We start from the raw sequence: 22,697 nt of genomic DNA, 5'->3' as shown, positions 1-22,697 counted from the left end.
CTGAATTCTTTACGAATTTTTTCTAACCGGATGCAGATGAGCCTGGGCACCGAAATGCCCTACTCGGAGGGACGGAGCGTTTCTACTCGTTCACCGTCAGCATTTTTACACAATAGCCCCTGATTTTTTTTATTTTAATAACCCGCGGTTCAATATTAATTGCCCTTTCTCTGTTGGGCTTCGCCCAACTGCGGTAGTCGCTATCTGGCGCGCCTAGGCGCTGGTTAGTATTCCGCATTTAGCCTCAGTAGGCCCAATTCGCTATGTTTTCAGTCTGTCTAGGTCCCTACTTTTATTATTTACAGAGATGTTAAATATTATCATACTATAATTTTGCAACCGTAACTCAGATTATTATTTTTATATATGTATGTTGATAAAAAATGCGTAGTTTCCAACCGTGCTATTATTTTTTCATGTTAACTACTTTAAAATTATTTTTAATGCATAACCTTAATTAACCTAATTAATTGCAATGGTGTATTTTGGAAAATGCTAACACACAATATAACTAATATATAGCCTTTATATCTATGAAGTATGTTAGGAGGGCCTATATGGATTGGAGAGAGTATGGATGATCGGCTTCAATGGGCATATATGAGTAATAAAAAAAGGAGAGAATAAAGGGCATGACCAGTGGGGATAAAAAAATGATGGGATATTCAAAAAAAATGGAGGAGAGAATAACGCAAAGAAATTGGTATTAAGACCAAGAACATGGCATGCATTCAATGCAATAATGAGAAGGAACTAATACCGAGGGACATGGGAGGGGGACGCATATAAGTTGCTATGCAGTGTGTGACCGTTATGTGCAACAGAAATAACACAACCAAACGGTGCGAGGCGCTATATGAGTGTCGAGTTGCATGCAATGAACTAGGGTAGTTTTGCTAAGACGTATACATTCTTTTTTTATTAATCTTCAAGCATATGTAAAGATGGCATAAAACGTATTTAATAGAATCCTTTTATTGAGATTTTTCTCATGACTTGGTGCAAATTTCAAACATTGCTTCAACTTACAAATAATTCATTGGTATGATATTTTCTTTGAAAATTAAGTTCTTTAAGACCAGAATCACTGTAAAAATAAAGTACCAAAATTATTGTATGCGTAGCATGGTTCTTAATGTACTACTGACATGAATTTCTGTTAGACCTTAGTATGCGCCTCTCCGCCATGGCCGGGCCCAATTTGAACGTTGTTGGGCCGTGCTGACGGATATTTCAGTGGACATGTCAATTATCTCTTCCCTTGCAACACATGGGCATATGTGCTAGTGTATACAAATAGAGGATCAGTTTTTTTTTTTAAATTTGTCTCCAGTCGTTTTTGTCTGTTCTATCTGGTCTGCCTCTTTCCTGTTTGATTTGTAGTCGCAGGGGTTGTTCAGTTAGCTGCTTTTTGGGTAGGAACTTTTTGCGGTAGCTTAGTTCACCCATGTAATTTTGAGTGGTTCATGAAAAACGATCCCGAATATTTTGAAGCCACCTATGCGCGCGTGTCAGTCAGTCCCCAAATTTCATCGCCAAGTCCGCCTCATTGTTTTTCTGGATGTAGATCTCCGGTTCTACCAAGTGTTGAGTTACAACTTCACCACTAATCAGATGGTGTGGGAGTAGGCATTTGCCGGTGATTCAATTTTTGTGGGAGGGTCTATGCAATGTTTAGTAATGATTCAGGCGGCATTTTCGGCTGCTTTCTGTTGATGTAAGCATGGATGAAGGAATGTTCTGAATCCTTTTTCTTAGTCAGCATCTTCCATCATGAAAACATGCGCACAATCTATGTTTTCTCTACTTATCATTTTTCAGTTTAGTGAATGAGTGCTAGTTTTTGTTGCTAGATTATTCAGTTTTTTAGCATGGTCTGTACATTATTCAGCTTAAGTAATTCCTTCATTATGGAGATGGCTTTGCTTCTCAGGCCCGAGTTTTGGGAGCAAGCTTACAGTTTTTTTGTGTGATTTATTTACACTAAAACGGACGGACCTACCTCACGAAAAAATGGACGAACCTGAATTTTTCCCGTTACCTGTTATGTATTGGCTATTATAATTTTCAGTATGCTTTCTTTATGTTCAGGCATTTTTCCTGCATGAGCACTGGTTGTTTTTTGGTGCAGGTTTCTTTTTTGTTGTAGTGCAGGTTCAAGGGTGTTCATTTTTCAGTAGACGATTTTCTTTTGCGTTGTAGTGCCTTCAATTAAGGTGTGTTCAAAGTCAAAATTTTCAGGGATCAGTCGAGCAGTAAAAAAAACTAGAGCGCCCCTGAATTAGTTTTTCTCAACACACATGAAGAAATCGACATCTACCAGGAGACGGGTCGGCTAGGTTGTGCGTTAGTTGTGAAAGATCGATGTGTCTCAAAGACGAAAGGGCCTACTTTTTGTTTAGTTCTTCTAGCAATGGCTATCGTTTAAAATGAAGTTCAACTTCTGCAAACTTCACTTCATTTTTTTAACTACAGTGCCTGAAAAACACTTATCCAATCAGGGAGTTTAGACAAATTGCTAAGTTGTGGTAGTATTTGTGTGTGACTCGTCAGGATTCAATAGCTCAATAGTTGTCACCTCCGCTTTGCGCCATAGTGGTCAGGGTTCCTATTGCCCTGTTGGAATTGCTTCATTCCTCTATTTGCATACCATGTCCATCCATCTCTTCTTCTTGATCCCTGTCCATAGTATTAAAATGTTGTTTAATTCTGTCCATTTTTGCTCACAGGTACTCATATTTGTATTGATTTTTTGATCCGTTCGAGCCCAGCTGCATTAACTTCATTCCAAGGACATTGTACCTGAGCTGATCAAAGTGGAACCTTTGGGTTTATTCATTTTCTTTCCTTCTTTCCGCCATCTGTCTATTATGTATTTATCTGGTATCTTATCTACCTCAAAGTGCAGCATCACTTTCAGAATATGAGAGCACAAAATGTCATATATTTTTCAAACTTGCAACAAATGCCGGAGTAATCCTCTTTCTCAGTATGAACTTGCACCACATAAAACCTTCTCCTATGTTCTTGTTTGTAGTCGCTCTTTGCCTAGAATACCATGTACTACTTCTTTTTACTCCGTTTCTCGGATTTAGGGTCTTGTTACATCATTGAGAATGAGCTGAAATTTTCTGAAGGTGCTTATGTTGTACAGGCCGTGTGCTTGTCTCTTCATGTAATACTTAGTTGAGAATGAATTCCAGGAAACCTTTTTGTGCAGTGCACTGTGGTCAAGCTCATCCTCATTTTCTTCATTGATCATTGATCTCATTCCCAACAAAAGTTTCTATTGTTTCTTTATTGATCTCATTGTCTTCTTTATTTCAAGATTCCAGGTATGATTTTGTTCCCTCTCAACAGGCTCTTCTCTGTTTTCATTGTTTGTACCAACCTACAGGTGGGTGCGCGCGCGGGGTTCAATCATGAAAAGTGTGTCATTTTCTTAGTTTCTTTCTTGCTTTTATAAGGAGTAAAATTAATATCTTTTTCTTGTTGCCGCCATCCTTATATTTTCACATTTTCTTAGTGTCTTTTAAAAAATTGGCCAGGTTTAGTGTTTCTTTTATTGTGTGAGAATTTCTGATGATTAGTCACTCCCTAGAGGATACTGCCTATCTAAACAAGATGACATTAAAATCTTTAGAATTTTTTATCTGGCCGATGTTCCCTGTGAAGTTACTTCCAGCGAATAGCCTTGGAGCCGTTGGATCTGGGCGCACAAATCTTGGCACATGCCCCTACCATCGCAGCATCGAGCATCATTCGCTCTGGAGCAAAAACCATATGAATGTCGTGTTCGAGACTCCCCCCCCCCCCCCCAAGGCACTCACCATCCCCACTCACCTACTTCATATACTTTATAGATACATTTGCTTGCTTAGTTTTTGAGACACTTCATTCAAACATGCAAATACATTTTTTATGTTGACTTTGCCATGTCAGTATTGACCAGGTGATTATTTAGCCGATACAAATTCATCTCTCATGCAGACACCACCCTTGTTGTCCTTGACCACCCGGCCATCTCATACGCATAGGATACTCATCTTTGGGTGTAGTCCTATTCAAATCTCTGAAATCAATGCACACCCTCAACTTGCCGGATCCTTTCTTCTCCACTGGGACAATGTTAGAAATCCACTCGGCGTACCTGCAGGGTCGAATGAAATTAGCTTCAAGCAGTCGACCGATCTCTTCCTTGATCCGGTCATATGTTTTCAGATTAAATTTTCTGGCCGACTGTTTATAAGGTCTAAAACCGGCCTTTATAGGCAACCTATGCTCCACTAGCTCTCGGCTTAACCCTGGCATCTCATGATATTCCCACGCAAAGCAACAAACATATTCTTTCAATAGCTCGATTAACTTAGCTTTACAATCGGCTTTCAAATTTTTGTTTATAAATGTCGGTCGAGTGACTGAACCATCTCCAATATCTACCTCTTCTAATGGATCGGCCGACGTAAAACCTTGTCCAAGTTTATCCATGTCATCCAACTCCTCTATAGACTCATACATATCGTTCTCACTGGACCGATATTTCACAAGACGTTTTTGTAACCACTCGGAGCTAGAATCCATTTAAACATATCATACCTTGGAGCCGATTGCATTCAGTCGGCTTTAAAGAGACGGGCACAAAACCATTCTTGGTCGCGCTGAGAAAATCAAACTCTGATAAGTCACGTCCCGTCAAGCAAGTAGCATTGGGATGTTGCCAATCCACCGATGCATCGGCCAAAGCAACACAGGCCGAGTTATCCGCATGAATGACTTCCACTTCATCATCAACCCACTGAATCAAAAACTGGTGCATAGTGGATGGCACGCACTGGTTTGCATGAACCCAATCACGGCCTAGTATGACGTTGTAGTTACCTTGCACCTCAGCGACAAAGAATGCAGTAGCCAAAGTTTTGCTTCCGACTGTAAGCTCCACATACATCACACCTTTGGCTTCAGTTTTCTCTTTGCCTTCAAATCCGTTGAGCACCATATTGGTCTTGATCAATTCTTCATCAGGCAAACCCAATTTCTTGAAAACCGAATAGGGCATAAGATTTACCACAGCACCACCATCAACAAGCATCCGAGTGAGCGGCGACCCATTGATATGCCCTCTAAGATATAATGGTTTCAGATGCGTTACTGGTTCTTTTGGCTTCTCGAATATTGCGTTTTTAGGGCCAAAATCCAGCTGAGCCACCTCCCCTTCTTCATCTACAGCACGAAACTCAGCAGGTAAGTAATACACCATATTGATATCCATACCTTCATGAACCGGCGTAGACTCATAGTCCAACATATCAGCCTCCTCTTCGAGTGCATCCACCGATTCTGAAATTTGTCCGAGTGAAGGAGAAGTAAGAAGTGTCACAGACGATGTGATATCTGTTGCATCGTCCTCCTTTGGTGATGTAGGTGTTGCTGTGATAGATGTAGAAGCTATTGTATCTTGTATTTTTTTTAGGCCTCCACACTTGTTTTGCTGGAACCATGGGTCGAGTGTCATTGAACAACTTATCCCTTTGTTTCTCGGCCTCCTTTTCTGCCATCTCTTGACTCCTTAACCTCTGTAGTTTCCTCTTTTGTGTCTTTGTTAGCCCTGGAGGACACCACTTTGGCTGAGTGTATTTAGGATCTCTCGTTTTTACCTGGATGGTGCTTGCTTCATGGTCATTGGCCGAGTGCTTTGGCGCGATAGCAAGTATCGGCTCAGTCGGATTGCTATGCACAATCGGCTGTCGTATGGCGAATTTTTCGGTGCCCAACATAAGTGAGTCGGCATTCATTTTCTCCTTGCCTTTTGCCGACTCAATTGCTGCAACACTTGGTGATTTAACACGCCATTCTTTTCGACTTTCCAGATGCATGAAATTTCCACTCGGGCGCACCTTTTTACTCGGATGGAATCCACTCGGATGGAATTCACTCGGATGGAATCCACTCGGATGGAATTCACTCAGATGGAATCTACTTGGCCACATTTTTTCACTCGGATAACTTCCACCTGGGTGCATTCTTACACTCGGATAATTTCCATCCGGTCGCATGTTTTGACCAGTCGACTGATAGCCACCAATGTTCAGTCGGCCTCTATATGAATAGTCAAGTCGATCCCAAACAGATTGTGTATGCTTTTCTGGAAACGGCACCCTTGGTCCACTCGGTTTCATATACTGACTGAACATATCAGCTGGTGGTGACCTTGGTCGCTTCAGATGAGTCGGCCGATTAAAGCTAGAACCGGCCGAGTGGTTGGTGTACTTGGACAACAACATATCAAAAGTTGGCTTGATCCGCTTGCACTGCACTTTAGCTTCATTCCTTTTCCACTTGCCAACTTCTGGACTCTTGGGCTTGACAAATCTCACACGAGCATTTTCTTGCACTTGTAGTTGCCCCCCGAGTGTAGGATTCTTGATGGTGATTTTGATCACTTCCTTACCATCGGGTTGCTTACCAAGCACAACCTGTCTCCCCAAGACCTTGTTGTCCTCCTTATCTTTCCTGGGCTCACCAACAATGACATTAGCTTTATTAGCAGATTCGGCTACCTCCGGCCGAATGAGTAGCTTCTTGCCCTCCAAACCCATGGTATTCATTGGAAAAGGTTGTTTATCAACTTGCATCTCAGAAAAGTTCAATCGTCCGTCATTAATGGCCGATTGTATCTGTCGTCGAAAAACATTGCAATCGTTAGTAGCATGAGAAAAAGAATTATGATACTTGCAATAAGCACGCCGTTTTAGCTCTTCAAACGGCGGTAAAGTATGAGATATTCTAATAATCTTAGCCTGCAGCAAAGCATCAAATATTCTATCACACTTAGCAATGTTAAAAGTAAACTTCATCTCTTCATCACGATTCTTATGAATCGGTTTCAGATCATTGCAAGTAAAGGGTTTGGCCTTAGATGGCCAAACAAATTCAGTAGAAAAAACATCACCCTCATCGTCCGAGTGATCACTGTCATATTCCACCATATTCATCTTTGGACGATCGGCTTTGTACCTATGCACTTGTTTGAGGTCTTTGCTTCGGCTTTCCTGAGCCAAAGCCCTTTGTAAGACTTGGTTGATATTTAAGAACTCGTAGCCTTCTAGTTTTTCTCTAATGGGAGTTCTCAAACCACTCAGCACTAGGTCTGCCAAGTCCCTCTCGGTTATCACCAAACTAAAACACCGGTTTTTTGTTTCTCTGAATCTCTTGACGTAATCGGAGACCGATTCATCATGCTTCTGTTTAACCGATGTTAGATGTGACAACTTGAGTTCATTGTCGCCGCTATAAAAGTGATCATGAAACTTCTGCTCTAGCTGCGACCAAACCCAAATGGAACCATGGGGTAAAGAAGAAAACCATGAAAATGTGGTACCAGTTAATGATAAAGGAAATAAACGCACTTTCAATTCATTCAATGAGCCTGCCTCACCCAATTGTGCTAAATATTGACTAACATGCTCCCATGTGGTTTTTGTCCCTTCTCCATTAAATTTAACAAAATCTGGAATCTTATATCCTGGAGGGCACTGGATGGCATCAAAGTACTCGGGGTACGGCTTTTGGTAAATCCGATTTCGAGGTAACTCAACTCCAAAATTCTCTCGAAGCATTTTAGCCATCTCCTCTCTAAGATTAGCTAGACCATCATCCATAGTGGACGATGAAGCTTGTGGCAGTGGCATAGGAGGAGCAGGGTTACTAGCTGTAGGTAGGAATTGTGGCATGTACGTCGACCCATAATTTGGTAATGGTCGAGTGGATGTAGCTGTAGGTAGGGTTTGGTTCGGCGTTGCCACCGAACCTGGCATGCTCATAATAGGATTAATGGGTGCAGCCACAATCTGATTTGTTTGGGTAGGATAATAAGTCATCGGCATGGGAGGCGCCGATGAGATGGGCAAAGACAGATTAGGGTTTTGCACACTAGCAGCTACACCATCATTACCACTAGACGATTGAGATATATTCTTCTGAGCATTAGTATTTTCTATGAAAGTTTGATAGACTAGATTGTTACCATCAGTAATACGACTTTCAATCTCAGCCCACTGCTTAGGAGAAAAGGCAGTACTTACAGAAGGTTTAACCCGTTCAGTTTGAAGAGGAGGGAACTTGATTTCTTCAATCGGAGTGATGTTGCCTTGGCGATCTTTCTTGAATTTTGCAAGGAACTCCTGCAGGTCCTTCTCCTCGCGCGCCTTCTTGTACTCCTCATAGACATGGCGATGATCGGCCGATATCTCATCAAGACTGGGCTTAATGATGTTATCGGCGTCTACCTCAAATGGCTTGGGAAGATCGGACATGGTGGATGATGATGATTGGACTTCTTCCCCAGCGGAGTCGCCAAAAAGTGTGTTCGCACACGAACACGTCAGCGTGTACCTCCAACGCCGAGGGTGATGCACCGCAGCTCACGTCGAAGGAGACCCGCCGGAAGCGCGGTACGCAAGACAATCCGGCGGACGCTTTTATATACCCGAAACCCCACACGACTGGGAGGAACCCCGTCAGGGCGCGCGGCGGCTATGGGCTGCCCTAGGTCGACCTGATCGCCCCTAGGGCCTCGAGGTTCGCCGCCCTGCAACAAGAAGAACGAACGAAGAACGAGGAAGAAGAAGAACAAGGGAGAAGGAGAAAAGATAAAAGATAAAAAGTGGTAGATGATTTGTTCGATTGTGTGTTGTGCAATCGGCCGTCACCCCCAACATATATAAGAGACGGCTGGACTTCCCGTACAAGTAAAGGATTCATCTAGTCTTTCCTTACAAGAAAAATTACATCAATTCACGTCCTAGAGTCCTAATTCTATTCCAACTCGGATTCAGTCTGAATCTGGCCCAAACTCTGTCTTCCTTCTTGCGTGGGCCGCCGGGCTTGCATATGATCTCCGATCAAGACGGCCCAAATATCAAACTTGTGCGCCTCGACGATACGAACAACTCTCATGTTGATCACTTTTTCAAATAAGGCCATCTTGAATACTTTTCGAGGTCATCTTTATCTTCCAGTTGGACTCGGTCTTGCAGTAGACTGAATTATCCGAGTCTCGTAGTGAATTTGTAGGCTGTATACTATCTCTGATGATGATAACTCCAAAATCAAAGTTTACCATCTTGATGATACGCACAACTTCTGTATTGAACACTTCTTCATCCGAGGTCATTTTGATAAACTTTCGAGCACATGTTCAATTTCACTCGGATTTGAGCTCATCCACTCGGATATTAGATACTTTCACTCGGATCGTCTGACCGAACTTTTCACTCGGATGACTATATTCCCACTCGGATGACTATATTTCCACTCGGAAGGCACTACTTACTCGATCGGCTAGTTTTCGTCCCGATGGTAATCTTTTCACTCGGAATATTTTCACCTGGAGGACAATTTCACTCGGATGACCATATTTCCACTCGGATGACTATATTTCCACTTGGATAATAATAAGTTCATCCGGTCAGCAAACTTTCACTCGACCGGTAAATTTTCACCCGACCGTACATTTTCACTCGGATGGTAAACTTTTTCACTCGGATTTCCGACTGAAAACACAACCTGATCTTGTCTTGTCTCTCCGGGCCTCATACGACCTCGGATTGAGACGAATTATATATGAAAATCGATCGTCTCAACGAGACGAAACTTTTCCGTGTTGAAGGTTTTTCAATTCAAGGCCGTCTTGAAGGCCGAATTGCTCACGCATTGCATCAGACATTCATCAACATGTGTCTGGTGTCAAGCGTAATATTTTGGTCTCTGGCCTGTCCAGACCGTATTGACTATAACTTTTGCATATGACCTCGGATTGAGACAAATTATATATGAAAATCGATCGTCTCGACGAGACGAAGACAATTCCTTTAGAGCACTCCTTCATCTAAGGTCACATTGAGGGCGTAATCGGCCGAAAAACACTCAGAACATTAAATTTTGTCACTCGGAGTACAACTTCGGCCACTGAGATGAGGTCGAATGGCGATAGCCTAAACATCAAAGTCGTTCCACTCGACGATATGAAACTTTCTCATGCTGAAAACCCTTTCATTCTGTATCATGCCAAAATCAGGTGTCAACACTAGTTATGTTTAGAAGAATAGCTTTATAATACTGAAACGTCAGGCAACTGGCAGCCACCCTTGTGCGCTAAAAATTGTAATGGTGGAAAAAAGATTAGGTGGTATACATACTCCCATGTTTGGTTTGCATGAGTGTTTTATAAATTTAAGAGGTAAATACACCGGGAGTCTTAGAACTTGCGTGGGATGGTCAGTTTGGTGCACAAACTTATAAAATTTGTTTTTCTAGTCATCAAACTTGCAAATACGATCCTATTTTCCGTACACGGGTGTATTCGCTGCTTGCGTGGCACGTCAACAGCGTGGACAACCATGCAAAAAAAAAACTGCATGGACAAGGCCCATTGTCAGTGGCCGGGAGTGGCTGAAGGGCAGTGCACGTGATTTTTTTGCAGAAACACCCTCAGTTGTTTTTAAGTTCATACAAGTCAGTGTATGGTTTTAAAAAATTAGGCTGCAAGAAATGGGTCGGTGTGAGATCGAACAGGCGCCATGTCACGTTAATGCACACCTCCTAACCAACCCACCTGATCTGCTTGTATTAACTACAAACTACTAACGTATATAATCTTTCAAACAAAAGTACACATTCTGAACTATATTTTCTTTCTCTAGATTTTAAAATTTAAATTTTTTGGATTCAAACAAAATTTCCGCTGATTTTTCTGAAAGAAAATTACGTACAACCATTCTGCACTAGATTTTCTTTTATCTAGATTATTTAGTACAAAATTATTTCAATTCAAACAAAAATTTAGTAGATTGTACATTCATTCTGACCTATATTTTCTTGTATCTAGATTTTCAAATTGGAAATTATTTGAATTAAAAGAAAATTTTCGTTTATTTGTCCAAAAAATACGTATATTCATTGTGACAATATTTCCTTTTATCTAGATTTTGAAACTTGAAATTATTCAAATTCAAAAAAATTAGTTGATCTGTCCGAAAAATTTATGTAGATTCATTCTGACATATATTTTATTTATCTAGATTTTCAAATTTATAATTATTTGAATTAAAAAATCCATTGATTTGTCCAAAAGAAATTTATGTACATTTATTACGAACTATTTTTTCTTTTACGTAGATGATTCAAATTTTAATAAATTTAGTTGATTTGTCCGGAAAATGTACGTACATTCATTCTGCTCTATATTTCCTTTTATCTATATTTGGAAATTTAAAATTACTGGATTTCAAACAAAAAATCTAGTTGATTTCTCCGAAAAGTTTAGGTAGAATAAAAGTTATTTTCTTACATAGAAAAAAAGAAAGAAGAATACATAAGATAAATTGTGTTTATCTTTTTAAGTCTATATAATTGTGGACGGATGGTTGGCACTCGCACGCTCTGCGAGCTTATGCGATCGCAGGTTCGAAACGGGGCTTCCCCTTTGTTCACACCTTTTTCCGGTTTTGATTTCTAATTTAATTCGTATGCTCCATCTTATGTAAAAAAATGTGCTCATTAAATCTATGTGTGGCGAAACCCAGCAGGCAGTGGGTTCAAATCCTAGGCACCTCACCTGCATTTTTCATTTTATTATCTGAGGATTTTCACCATTAATAAATAAAATGCAAGGTGGCTTTCTAAAAAAGTGCGTGCGGATTACACACTGACAGCGCCACCCCGCCACGTTGGCATGCCACGCGTGCATGGTTTACGGACGAATAGTGTAGAAAGCACAGTATATAAACGGGAGGACAAGTTAGATGACCGGAAACAAGTATTTTGCAAATTTATGCACCAAACTGACCGTTGCATGCAGGTTCTATGACTCCGGGTGTATTTACCTCTTAATTTAATGTATTGATATGTTACGTCGTATATTTAACTTATTTATTAGGTTCGTTAATTCGCTCACCGATGTGCACTTGATAACCGAATTTAAGTACGTACTCGTACTAGCTAGTTAGGTAGCAATGATTCAGTCATACCACATGCTTGCTTACCGGCCGCTAAGCATGTGTTTCTTCTCCGATGGACAGAAGTTCAAATATGACTTGATGTCTCACACTCAAATTAATTTTCTGAAACGCATTATCCATGAAAAGATTCGCTCGCACAAATGACTAGCACAGCAGCTGATCGATGTTAGGTATAGGAACGTATAAACTCACATTAAAGATTGTAGGTGTAATCTTAACTTGCTTCTTCAGGCCACAGTTAAGATTAAGAGAGGGTGTTAGACTGTTTATTTACATAGGCTTCTGTACGTAACCGTATATTGTATTTGCACATGTGTTATATCCCTATATATATAAAGAGTCACATCCGTATTAAGATGTCGAGCATTATTCCCTCAACCCTAATTATCACAGTCCAGATATCACGCGACAGCGTCTTTGTGCTGGCAGACTCCCCTGCCATGACATCTCCCCAAGCCTGGCCAGTGGCCACCCACATACAAAGATCCCCTCCTCTTTGTGTGCTCCCGTGACTCCGCTTCTCGATCACTACCGGCAGCGCTATCCTGGTGCCCCTGCGACTGCGCTCGTCGGTGTCGTTGCAGTCCAACTTCGACCACTCCATCCTCTCCAGTTTGCACGCGCATCCCTGGACATGGCCACCTCTCTGGGACATGGTCGGTGGACATGGTCCAGTCCGGTCTGGTCCTAACCGAGCCACCGTTGAACCTTGCCGAGGCACCCAGTGGCAGACCTTGACCATCGGCCAACTTTTCCTGCACCGGACCGGCGAGGCAAAAGCTCGGTCAGGTTTGAGGGACCGACCTGCACTTTAAATACAGCAACGACGCCTGATGAAGCTGAATCTTTCAGAAACTGTCACAGCATGTGTTAGTTGAGTTTTTCAGAAATTTTGACAGCAGCCGAAGAGGAGTGCCTACTACACAGAACAGTGCATGCATCAAGTAGAATGTTGCTGCTCTTGAGATTCTTGTGCAGGTAAGGAGGGTCAGTCGGGACGCGGATTTTTAGAGCTTAGGCTCATGGACACCTCCTATACGATACCCTCCAATATAGCTTTGAGATCTATTCTAGACAACTAACTTATTGCGTGAAAATTTTCTCACATTCTAGTTAGAATGTTTTGTTGTGATGTAAAGTTTGAAGTTCATATGTTGTTTTATTTGGAAGAAACAAAAAACAGAAAAGTTCTTGCACGAATCGTGATGCAAAGACGGATGGCTAGATAAGGAGGTGCACCTAAGCCTAAGCTCCACATGATATTTTCCGGATCGGTACGGTGTAGTTGTGCATGTAGTTGAGCCCGCCTCCAAAATCCAGCGCGACGTGCACTTCCCTGCCCTGGGCGTGCAGCTACTCACTAAGTGCGCCATTCTCAGTAAACTCGAACACCACTTGCTGCTCACCTCGATGGCAGCGCCCATGTCGCCGGGCACGGTCATCATGTTCATGATTTGCGGACACGTCGATCTAGTTCATGCCGCGGTGGATGGTCAAGTACAGGGGTTGTCCAAGCATGACACCATGAACATGGACGGCGACACGAAAGTGTTGTGTTTCCTGCATGTCACGGTGGGTCTCCGTCTAGAAAAGGACCATCGTTTACAAGCTCGTGCCAGGGGGCGCATCTCCATGGCCGAAGGGGGAGGAAATGGGCGTCGGCGCTGGTGGCAGTTCTTGGTCCGCTCGGTACGTCGACCCTCAGACATGGGGGCTGGATATATACGCGGAATGCCCTGCCCCAATGCCGACTCCTTTCTCTCCACTCCACACTCACGCCAGGTCTGGCCCAGTTTGATCCAGAATTTTCTGGCAATTCATTTTTTAATGAACATGTGAATTAAACAGGATATGCTACAGAATAAATGGGACGTATGAATTCAACTTTTGGGAATATGCTGAGGAAAAAACAACATATGTGTATCCCCCATGTCTCGCTTGGCAGCCAGACCAAGATGTCAGAGAACAGTAGAAAAAAAAACTATGAGCATGATAAAGCCATCCATGGATATACAGGAGGTATGAACATGCACTAGTAGAAAAGGGGGCAAAGGTCCAGGCCGGGTCAGCCCATTAGTTCCGGTTCAGTCTAGAACCGGGACCAATGGGGGCATTGGACCCGGTTCGTGAGCCCAGTGGGCCGGCCAGGCCACGTGGGCCATTGGTCCCGGTTCGTCTGGACCTTTGGTCCCGGTTGGTGGGATGAACCGGAACCAATGGGCCTCGCTCCTGGCCCACCACCACTGGTCCCGGTTGGTGGCATGAACCGGGACCAAAGGCTCCTCTTTAGTCCCGGTTCATGCCACCAACCGGGACCAGTGGTGGTTCCTATATATACCCCCCTCGCGCCAGAGCAGAGCACACCGCTCTGTTTTTTCTGGTCGAGGGGGAGAGGGCTTGGTCGTGCTCTAGCTCACCTCCTATGCACACAAGGTGTTCGATGGAATGCCCGGGCCACACTACTTAAGCTTTCTCCTCTCCAAGCTCGACCTTCAAACTCCATTTTCCTCAATATTTGTCTAGGTTTAGCGGTCCGTCACGCCCTGTCCCCGTCTTCACCGCCGCCGATCACCCGCGTCGAGCTCATCGCCGGCACCACCGTGGTGAGCCTCTTGTTCTTATCTTCTTTCTGAAAGGAAAAAAATATTCTTACTTGTATGTTTACATAGATACTTGTATTATTTTCTTACTTTTATTATTGCATCTTATATAGGGCGATGGTTTTGGTATTCGCCCCAGTCGGCCCTCGTCCTGTCTATGATTCGGATGTGGTATATATATTATATTTACAACTATTGGTTCATTTATTGTTTATGAAAATTATGCCGACCAATGTGATATAGATTTTATTTATCTAGGATGTATGTGAACCGGAAATTCCAACCGACCCTATTGTTGAGAGGTTAAATTTAGTTGAAGAAGAAAACAATTTCTTGAAGGAAAAAATAAAAAAAATTGAGGAGGAGAAGATGATATTGGAGTTGCATGTTGCGGATGTCGTCGATGATCACAAGATCAAGATGGATGCAATGCGCTTGAAGATTAGAAAGATTAGAAAATATGCCATTCATACCAAGGCTTGGTATCATTATGCCGTTGGATCAATTGTTACCTTGGTTGCGATTATGATCGCCTTTGTTTTCGCATTTAAATGTTTTACATAGTTTCAATGTATGGTTTAATTAATTAGATGCTCTGGAGAGCTATATGTTGTTAGATGAGAACTATGTATGTACTTTGGTTTTAATGTGATGATGAACTTCTATTAATTTGGACACTTAATTATATATAATGCACGCAGATGAACCGGCAATGGATGTACGGTGACAGACACACCTCCGAGTACATTAAGGGCATGCATGAGTTTCTCGATGCGGCTGAGGCAAACAAGCAGAATGGTTTTATGTGTTGTCCATGCACTAAATGTGGGAATACGATGTCTTACTCTAACCGGAAAATCCTTCACGCCCACCTGCTTTACAAGGGTTTCATGTCATACTATAATGTTTGGACGAGGCACGGAGAAATAGGGGTTATGATGGAAGACAACGAAGAAGAAGAGTACGATGACAACTATGTGCCCCATGAATACGGTGATGCTGCAGAAAGTTTATAATGGCACTAACAGAAAGTTTATAATTTTTCTAAAATTAATGGCACTAACAGAAAGTTTATAATTTTGCTGACCTAAAAGCAAAAAGAATTAAAAAATAAAGCAAAAACAAAAAAAATAATAATACAGAAAACAAAACAAAAAAACTGGAAAAAAATAAAAATAGCAACAATAAGTATTTTGTTGTAAGTAGAAACAAAATAAAATAAATAAAGCAAGAAAGAAAACAAAAAAACTAAAAAAGTGTTTTCAAATTTGAAAACTAATGGCACTAACAGAAAGTTTATAATTTTTCTAAAACTAAAAGCAAAAAGAATTAAAAAATAAAGAAAAAAACAAAAGGAAATAAATAATGCAGAAAACAAAACAAAAAAACTGGAAAAAAATAGGGCTCGCCCCTGGCCCATGACCATTAGTCCCGGTTTGTTCCACAAACCGAGACTAAAGGGTTGGCCCTCGTTGCACCCAGAGTTTAGTCCCACCTCGCCAACCGAAGGGCGCCCACACCGGTTTATAAGCCCGTCCCTCTCTGCGTTGTTGAGCTCCTCTCAAAGTGAAAATAGATGCCCCTATACAGGAAATTTGACCTAAATTCATAATGAATTTCTCTGAAATTCATAGAAATTGATTATGAATTTAGGTTTAATTTTCTCTATAGGTGCATCTATGTTCATTTTTTTAGTAAAGTTAATCACAAACTTTTGATTCACACAAATTTTAAAAAATTAAAATTTAAACTATTCAAATTTTAAAACTAATGGCACTAACAGAAAGTTTATAATTTTTGTGACCTAAAAGAAAAAAGAAATCACTAAAAAACTATAAGTATTTAGTTCTAAGTAGAAATGAAAAAATAAATAGCAAAAAAGAAAAAAATGCCTATAATATTTGTTATGACTAAGTAAAATTACCAAATTGAGTATAATGATAAAACACAGTAATATTAAATAGCAGGAAAAAGAATGACTCAAAAATCAATTTTTATAGTAAAGTTATCCACAAACTAGTAATTCACACAAATTTTAAAAAATTCAAATTTAAACTATTCAAATTTTAAAACTAATGGCACTAACAGAAATAAAAAAGAAATCACTACAAAACTATAAGTATTTAGTTCTAAGTAGAAATGAAAAAAAATAGCAAAAAAGAAAAAAATGCCACCTACTGGGCCACCACGGCCTGAATACGACTAGAAACCCAACCATGAGCCAGGATTCAGGCCCGCAGCAGGCCCAGTAGGCCCACAGGCATTGCAGTGACAGATTAGGTCTGAAAGCCTGCAGTTGAGAGGAGTTCGAGAGGGTGGGCGCAGTAGCGCTTATAAACCACTCCCGAGCCCTCTCAACTAGCGAGGTGGGACTAAACTTTTGGGCGCGGGGCAGCACAAGGCCATTGGTCCCGGTTGGTGGGACGAACCGGGACCAAAGCCGTTGCTATAGAAGCAACACTTGGGAATTTTTCACAGTTTCCCTCACCAGTTGCCCCCGACGACGCCGACCTCATCGACGCCGCCAGGCTGCCCCGACGCCGTCCGCCGCCCCTGTCGTCTCCCCCGACCGCGCCGTCGCCGTCGCCCGTGCCTCGCCGTCGCCGTCTCCGTCGCCATCGCCGACGTCATCCCCGAGCCCGCGCACCCCTGCCCTCGCCCCCGAGCGCGCGCGCCTCCGCCGTCCCCAAGCCTTCCTCGTCGCCGACGCCACCTCGCGGTGAGCGCCGCCCCGTTCCCCTGCTCCTCCCCCTGTACTGGCCGCCGCCGCGCGCTGCCATCGCGCCGCCACCCTGCCCTTCCCTGCCGCCTCGCGCCGCCCCTGCCCTGCGCGGCCGCCGGGCGCCGCCCCTGCCCTTCGCTGCCGCCGCCCCCGCCCTTCATTTTTTTAGTTTAATTTTTTTTCATATGTGTATGTATAATGTATATGTGTATGTGTATGTATATGTGTATGTATAATGTATATGTGTATGTATATGTGGTTAGTTTAAATTTTTTTATTCATAGAAATTTTGTTCATATATATATATATATAAAGTTTTTTGTTCATAGAAAGTTTTTTGTTCATATATAGAAAGTTAGAAGAAAATTTAGAATATGCTAAAATTTAGAAGAAAAAGAAGGATAGGAAAGAAGAAAATAAGAAGGGGAAGAAAGAAGAAGAGGAGAGGAAGAAGAGGAGAAATAAATAAGAAGAGGAAAAAAGAAGAAAAAGAAGAGGAGAAGAAGAAAGGAATAGAGGAGAAGAAGAAAAAAAATAGAAAATTTATATTTTTTTCTTCTTCTCCTCTATTCCTTTCTTCTTCTCCTCTTTTTATTTCTTTTTTTTCTTTGATCTTATCCTCTATTCCTTTCTTCTTCACCTCTATTCCCTCTCCCGATAACTTCAACACGAGGGGGGGGGGTCGATATACCCCTCGGATTACTTCGACATGAGGGGCGGTCGATATATATACCCCCTCTCGACTGTGATAACTTATACCGCGGGAGCACCCCCCGACCCTCTCGCTCGACCAATACTCTCGAGGACACCCAAACCCTATAAAAAAAACGATGTCGGTCTCCTCCCCCCTCCCGCCGCGCCCCTACCCGACAAACTCTCTCGAGGCCACCCAAACCCTTGAAGCGTTGTCGAGGCCACCCCAAACCCTAGAGAAGCAGCGTCGAGGCCACTAATTAATATATATGATTCCTTACTATGATTAGCTAGCTAGTTCTACGTTTGCCACTAATATATCCATCTGTCATGTTTGAATAATAATTGCCATGTTGTAAATATTTGTAGAAACAATGGACACCGCCCGAGACGAAGCAAAAGAAGCGTTGTTGAGGGACATAATCGCAATGGGAAGTGATGCCGTCTGCTCGTTGTTTCTCAACGACACCGATGGTCTGGAAGGAGAGGGTGAAGAAGCTGGCTCCGGTGACCTAATGCCGGTGCAAGAAGGAGAACGTGAGGACGGCTCCGGTGACCCAATGCCGGTGCAAGAAGGAGACCGTGATGACGGCTCCGGTGACCGAACCGAGTCCGGCCAGGTATATATATTAGTTAAGCTTGTGCTGACTAGCTAATTGATGCATTCATTGTTTTGGTATGTACACATATTAATTAAGTCTTTGTTGTTTTTTCTAGCCCTCCGGATCGAGCACAAGTTTGGTAGAGAGATGAGGCCCGAAGAAAAAGTTGAGCTCGGATGAAAGGTTTCAGATCATAGCAATCACACCCGACGGCCAACCGATTGAACCCATCCGGACAAAGAACGCATTTGTTGCTCAGTGCAGGGTTCTGGTTAGGGACAAGATCCCGATCAGCATCCAGCAATGGTTAAAGCCGGCTACAGAAGACCCTGAGGTGTCTTATGTCAATGATATGCAGAAAAATGATCTTTGGACTGAGCTGAAGTCAAATTTCACCCTACCGCCAGAGGATGATCCGGAGAAGCCAGTTAAAGAGGAATTAATCAAGTCTTTTTCTCTTAAGAGGATGGCAGACCTATTCAGGAGGTGGAAGAAAGAGCTGAATAGGTTTGTCGTAAAAAAGAGACACCAGAATTCAAGGGTAGATATGAGAAGATCAGAGATCACTGGCCTGCATTTGTGGCCCACAAGACATCGGAAAAGAGTAAGAAGATGTCAGCGACAAACAAGAAAAATGCTGCGAAGAAGAAGCTTCACCATCGCACGGGGTCAGGTGGCTACCTCGTAGCCCGGCCTAAGTGGGCCAAGGCTGAGAATGATCTGGTTGAAAAAGGGATCGAACCAGAGACAATGAACTGGCCAGACCGTTGCCGGACTTGGTTCTTTGGGGCTGGTGGAACCTTGGACCCTGTAACAGGGAAGTGCATTTGGACGGACGATCAATTGGATATACCAGTCAAGAGGCTTCAGCAGTATATCGAAGCAGCGCAGCAAGGGACGTTCGTTCCAGACAGAGAGAAGGACGAGCTCACAATGGCCCTCGGGAATCCTGAGCACCCTGGGCGGACACGAGGCACGCCAGGCTCCATTCCGTGGAAGGCTGGGTTTCCGGACGCAGGCGGTTACAAATGCCAGGAGAGGAGGAAGAAAGTGCAGCAGTCCGAACTGCAGGCGCTTAAAGCAAGGGTACTCGGGATAGAGGAACGAGAAGCAAATCGCAGCAAACGAACTGCCGAAGCTTCCCCCGAAGCTACCCCGCCATCTCAGCGGAGAAGCAGCGTGGCTTCCACTGAGCTGCTTCAGCCGGAGCATGTCTTGACGGCTCCTGCCAGCTATCCCGTGGATGCTATCACGGAGTCTCAAAATTGCCACCTTATGACGCAATGGATTAATATGAAGGTCAAGGCGGCTGTTGGCTCTGTTTATCCTTCTGAACCCGGCGCAACTTTTCACTGCCGGCCGATTCCAGAAGGATATGCTAGGGTGATGGTGGATGAAATAACGGAGGGATTTGAGGTGCTCCCGCTTGACCACCCTACCGGTGAAGGGGAGACTCGGCTGGGTTCTGCTCTGAAGACTCCATGCCTATGGCGGAAGGATCTCATCAACCTTCAGAACTGGACGCCTCCGCCGCCTCCTCCTCCTCCGGCGAGTCAGGGCACTTCGCCTCCTCCACCGCCTCCTCCTCCGGCGAGTGACGATCAGGGCACTCGGCTGGCTCCTTCTCCGGCGCGTGGCGGCACTCCGCCTCCTTCTCCGCCTGCGCCTGCGCGCCCGAGCAGCCAGCCTCCTCCCTCTCCGCCTCGTCAGCAAGGGCAGAAGAGACCCGCCGCCGCTCGAGCAGCTGCTCCGGCGCGTCATAGTCCTTCTCCTCCGCCTCGTAAGCAAGTAAAGAAAACAGCCGCTCCGTCTGCTCGGCCGGCGTCTAGCAGTACAGCCAGAGGCGGGAAGACATACAGATTCGGTCCTTCTCTGAAGACTCCAGAGAAGTTACCATACGAGATGAGCCCGGAGGAGAATGCAAAGATCGCGCGAACCGAAGCGAAGGAATGGTTTGAAGGGTTGAAAGCACAGAGACATCCACCTCTGGAGGAGAAGGTAGATCCGGTGAAAGCGAAGCGCACTCTGGCTGCCCTGGAAAAACCACCCAAGTCCCACCGAAAGGCAACTATGAGCGCATTATTGCAAAGACATGGGCCGAAGCGGAGCGGTCGGGAAGTACAGTCAGTGATCAAAGGATGAAAGAACGATGAGCAGCTGGGAAACAAATTGCCCAGCTCGGCGAACAAGGGAATTAATCGTGCCCCCCGCTCAAGGTGCCCAGCGACATCGTCGATCCGAGGATGGTGCCCGGTTATAGCAATCTTGACGATTACCTGCCCGACGATGTACATTATGATCCCATGGACGTGCAGATACACAGATACGAGTACGGGAAGCCTCTCGTCAAAGATGAAAAATCTCTAACAACGATGATGCGAAGATTGCATGATTGGTACTTGAAAATCTGCAGAGAGTCTGGGGGGAGGAGTACTTTGTATGCGAGAGTTAAACTGGAGCATGACCTCGTTGGAATTGATCTGTTGCCTATTCCATTTGAGGAGTTCTATCAGTTTTTCAATCAATTGGCCCTCGATAAAGCAACGGTCACCTGCTACTGTCTGTAAGTACTACTACTTCTGTCATTAAGTCTCTCTATATAGCTCAGCTCTTTCATTGCATGTATTTATAATTATCCTCACTATATTATGCAGATTGAAGATCACCGAATTGAAGAAAAGACAAATAGGTGATATTGGGTTCGTTAACACATATCTCATAGATGCAACTGAGGTTGAACATCGTCCCGCAGATACCGAGGCCGACTTGCTACGATCATTCAAAATAAATGAAAACAAAGATATAATACTCTTTCCTTACAACTTCAAGTGAGTGTTACTGTCTTGTGCATATTCAGTTTCCCTTATATATTAGTCCAGGTTATAGTAATGTAATTGATGAGTTATGCATGTGTGCGCAGGTACCACTATATTCTCCTAGAGATTAGGCTTGAGCAGGGAGTAGTAACTGTCTTGGACTCTAAACGAAAAGATCCCCAGGAGTATGCGGACATGACTGAAATCCTCAAGAAGTAAGTTAAATCGATCATTATCCACCATATCAGCAACTTTGTTCATTTCCTGATATCAAGTAATTGTTTTCTTTGTCCGGCAGGGTTTGGAGAAAATTCACCAAAAAAGCTCCGGGACTGCCGAAGGAGCTGCAATTTAGACACCCGAAAGTAAGTACTATAGTAGCATGTTCCGCGCATCTCCTAGTGATTCAAGCGCTAGTTTCATCAATACCATTTGGCATTCTTGCTTATCAGTTTGATTGACCTCTATTTCTTGTAAAGTGGTTGTGGCAGGAACAAGGGAATGATTTCTGTGGATACTACGTCTGCAAGTCCATCCGCCACACGACCTGTGAGCGGGGCGGGTACTCTGACGAACAATATGAAGTGCGTAAATAACAATATTCACAATTTTATTTTATTACCATCATTTGTGTTGAGTTTCATTCATTCATATATATATATATATATATATATATATATATATATATTGACCCCCTTCTTCAAATTAGATGTTTCGGATGCGGAACAAACTCCTAGCACCAGATCGCATGCGAGCAATTCAAGAGGAATTGGCGGCACTCTTTCTTGACCACGTGATCGCTGAAGACGGAGAATACTATGTGGACCATGCGTCCGTAATTTAGGAGATTATATTTGTAAGAGATAATTATTGTAAATATGTAGCCGGTAGTGTCAGATAGATATACGAGAACTTGTTGTTTGACCAATCTCTCAGAGAAGGAGAGGTGGTCGATATCACTTCTCTCTGTATGCATATATGTTCATGACGATCTTCTGTTTCCTTCGTTTGCTTACTAGCTAGCTAGCGTGTCTAGTCCTCTCTATATGTATGTATAGTACGTAGCGTCGACCAAGCACGGACATAAGAGAGGACACTTCTCTCTATTAATTAGCTATCTAACACAATATATGAAATACCTAAATTAACCCCCCAAAACCCCCACCCCCCTTTAAAAAAAACAAAAACCCCAGCCACAGAAATGCTGACGCGTGGATGCCTATTGGTCCCGGTTGATGCCACCAACC

This window comes from Triticum urartu, chromosome 5 (genome assembly GCF_003073215.2).
Source record: "Triticum urartu cultivar G1812 chromosome 5, Tu2.1, whole genome shotgun sequence".
Taxonomy (NCBI): domain Eukaryota; kingdom Viridiplantae; phylum Streptophyta; class Magnoliopsida; order Poales; family Poaceae; genus Triticum; species Triticum urartu.
The sequence above is the reverse complement of the archived record's forward strand: the minus strand, read 5'-3'. Positions refer to the sequence as shown.